The 3,701-nt window shown below is 39.1% G+C and overlaps 1 non-coding gene across 1 annotated transcript; it reads left to right on the forward strand.

The window, feature by feature from the left end:
* The first annotated feature begins 1,713 nt into the window (after window positions 1-1,713).
* On the forward strand, window positions 1,714-1,820 carry LOC112082633. Its single transcript, XR_002897299.1, has one exon. It is a non-coding gene; the product is annotated as a small nucleolar RNA R71 (small nucleolar RNA).
* Window positions 1,821-3,701: the final 1,881 nt, after the last annotated feature.

Raw genomic sequence — 3,701 nt, forward strand, 5'->3', positions numbered from 1 at the left:
GTTCTTGTCTTGAGACCCTGAGCCATTGCCTTTGTTGCTGCTGATCTCCTTCTCACTTGGTGTAGGAGATAGAGATTCCAAGCAAGCTTCACCATCACTAAAGAAATCCCCTTCAAACTCAAGATCAGGTCTTATTAGGGATTCTTTCTTTTTCTCAACAAATACAAGGGGTTGAGCTTCTTCTATAGTTCCAATACGCCCACATACATCATCCCATAGTGTTTCAACTCATCAGAATCATCAGATATAACTCCACAAAACCCAGCAAGACGAGGCTTAAGAGGATAAGATACTTCATCATCTACCTTAGCAAGCACCACTCTTTGAGTATCAAAGTCCATCCTTGCTCCTGTGGTGTTCAGAAATGGAGTTCCAAGCAAAAGAGGTAGCTCTTTTGTCTTCTTCATCTTCATAACTACAAAATCTGTTGGAACTGTGCATTCACCAATTTTCAATGGGTAGTCTTCAAGGATTCCATATGGTTTCTTTGAGGATGAATCTCCAAAGGTGATTGACATGGGGTGATGCTTAAGACTCTTGATCCCTAGTCTCTCCACCATGTCTAAATACATTACACTGATGCTTGATCCAGAATCACACAAAGCATTCTCCTCTTTCAAGTTTCCAAGAGAGCATGAGATGGAGAACTTTCCTGGGTTGCCTAGCTTGGGAATAAATTTGGTTTTCACCCTTGTTGAACCAGTGCTAGAGACTCCATCAGATGTCCTTCCTTGAACCATTCTCTGATCCTTTCCTTCAGCAATCTCAGAATCAATCTTTATCATATCAAAACAAGCTGCCTCCCTACCTTCTTTCTCAATGTCCTCATTGAGATCACAGAACAGGAACTCAAACTCATCTATGATGGCGTCCTCCTCATCTTTTGTCAGGCATTTTTCACTTGAGACATTGCCATTGAGAAGATCCTCAATTTCTTGGACAGCAGCATGATTCTCATCATTTGAGAGGATTGCATTGCAGTATTCTGTTTGATGTGCAATTGATGTCCCTGGTAAAGATCTTTGAGCTTGAGAACTGCAGTGTCCCTTGTTGTTCTCTAGAGTCTTGACTTTGGAAGCCAAGGTTGAAAGTTGAGTTAGAAGATCAGAATAAGTGCAATCCACCTTGTTGTTAATCTCTGCCATTTTCTTGTTGAAGTCCATGGCACCACTTGCTTGACCTTTGAGGATTTGCTGGAGCAGGTTCTGCACTTCTTTATCCTTATTCCCTGAGCTCTGTTGGAGACTTTGTTGTTGGGGAGGGACAAAACCTTGTTGTTGAGTGTTTTGAGGATAGAAGTTCTGGTTTGGGGGATTCTTGTAGTAGGTAAAGCCCTTTTGGTAACCTTGTTGGCCACCTAAAAAGTTCACCTCAGCTGTGATGTCTTCCCTTTGAAATGTGTCTTGAAACACATGATTCACATCTCTAACAAAGTTGGCTAACTGATGAGAAGCTAAGAGAAGTGTGTCTAGCTTCTCATTGAGAGACTTGATGTCTTTCCTTGTCCTTTCCCCTTCAGCACTCACAGCTCCTCTTGAATTCCTTTCAAAGTCTGATCCATAAAGCTCATCACTTTGAGCTACATTCTCCACTAGGGTTATGGCATCATTGACTTCCTTGGTCATGAAATTACCATTTGAAGCTGTGTCCAAGAGGAGTCTGACCTTTGGTAAAGCACCTCTGTAGAAGGTACTTAGCAGCTGAGCATCTGAGAATCCATGGTGAGGGCATTGCATGGTATACCCTCTAAATCTTTCCCAAGCCTCACAAAATGATTCATGGTTCTTCTGAATGAAACTTGAGATTTCATTTCTTAACCTTGCTGTTCTTGATGAAGAGAAGAACTTGGTTACAAATGCTCTTTTGCATTGCTCCCATTTTGTGACTGATCCTTGAGGTAGAGACTTTTCCCACTGATGAGCTTTGTCTCCTAGAGAAAAAGGGAATAGCCTCAGCTTGAAACTGTCCTCAGTCACTCCATTCGTCTTAGTTAGATCACAAATTCTATCAAAGTTATCAATGTGATCTAATGGATCTTATACTGCCAAGCCATGGAACTTGTTTGATTGCACCATGTTGATCAAGCCAGATTTGATCTCAAAATTGTTTTCAGGTGTAGGAGCTTGAATCCCATGTCTCTGACCCTGAGTATTGGCCTCATCACCAGCTCCCACAACTGTTATTGTACGTGGTGCTGGACCCTCTTGCTGAGCCTGGTGGTTTCCATTACCACCATGAGCCTGTTGCCCTTGATCCATACCCAACCTCTCAATGTGCTCAGCTCTTTCTCTTTGTCTTCTTTCTTCACTTCTGGTGTTCATACACCTGAAAACAAAGACAACACTTGAAAGGTAATCAGTAAAACAAAAGAAAATGTCTTGATCTCAAGAAGATCCAAAGTCCTAATGCTAGAATGAATCCCCAATTGGCAACAGCGCCAAATTGATAGCAGGAATTTTTCAATCCTTGATCAATTCCTCAACTACTCATGTCATTGTAGCACTTGAGGTATCAATCCAAATGGAGGGATTCTAGACACTAAGACTATAAGGATCAATTCTTAATCCAAGTCTAACTAAACAGATGAGTTGGTAACCAAGATTATCTAAAAGCATATAATAAAACAAGAAAGAACAAACAAGCAGTAATTAAGAACTAAACAAGCAAGACAACAAAGCAACGGCTCAAATTCAAATAAAGATAAAGCTCTCTAGATGTGATCATTGATCAGGGTGCTTTCAATACTTGATTCATGATGCTAAGCAAACAATACAACACTTGCAATTCTTTAGTCTAGACTTCCAAAATAGATTAATTCATTCCCATGACAGAAATCCCTTTGCAAATTACTTAATCAAGACTAATTCCCATTAGTGAATAAGCAATCAACAAGCATAAGGTTCCAAGTCTAATATGACCAGACAGCCTCTTTGTGCATCAAAATAAGAGCTAAGAAAGACTGAATCTTATACAGAAAGATAAAGCAAGCATCACATGATCTCAAATTCCAATCAACTTAGAACTCAAAGCAAGATCATTTCTTTCCCAAGCATGACCACTATACTAATCATCATTCAAACCTAACTCTCATTAGTGGTAATGATGATCAATATGCATTAATAAACAGTTTTAATATGTCATTTATGCTTCAAACAAACATTCCCATGGCATTCAAAACATAAACCCTTAAGTTAGCTCATTCAGGCATTTCATCAAACACCTTTGGTCCATGAAATACCTATGAACCCAGATTTCACTTTCTCAAGGAAATAAGGCATTAGGGACAGCTAAATAAGGAAAGGAAATGAGAATCTAAAACCTAAACATCATAAATCAAACATCTAAGCACCCTAATCTACACACCTAGAAGCTTAAAAGATGACTACTCACTAATCATGCTTAACACACCTAATCTTTTGCAAGAGGTGATGTTAAACATGATTAGAAGGAAAGATAAGAAGAAAAGATGATAAGAAACAAATTAAGATTGATTAAATCCTTGAGATATCTCATAACAAAATCTGGGTTTTCACCAAAGAGGCAAAGAAAAAAGAGAATAAAGCTTTTTCTGCTAGATAATGACTAAAACATATATATAGGTAGGGTTTCTTGATGGGCCAACCTAGAATAAACTAGGTATTGGTCCCAAAAAGGCCCATAAAAACGTCTTGGTTCGAGAATGTATCGACCAGATTTCAGTC

Source organism: Eutrema salsugineum, unplaced genomic scaffold (assembly GCF_000478725.1).
Source record: "Eutrema salsugineum unplaced genomic scaffold, Eutsalg1_0 scaffold_1, whole genome shotgun sequence".
NCBI lineage: Eukaryota > Viridiplantae > Streptophyta > Magnoliopsida > Brassicales > Brassicaceae > Eutrema > Eutrema salsugineum.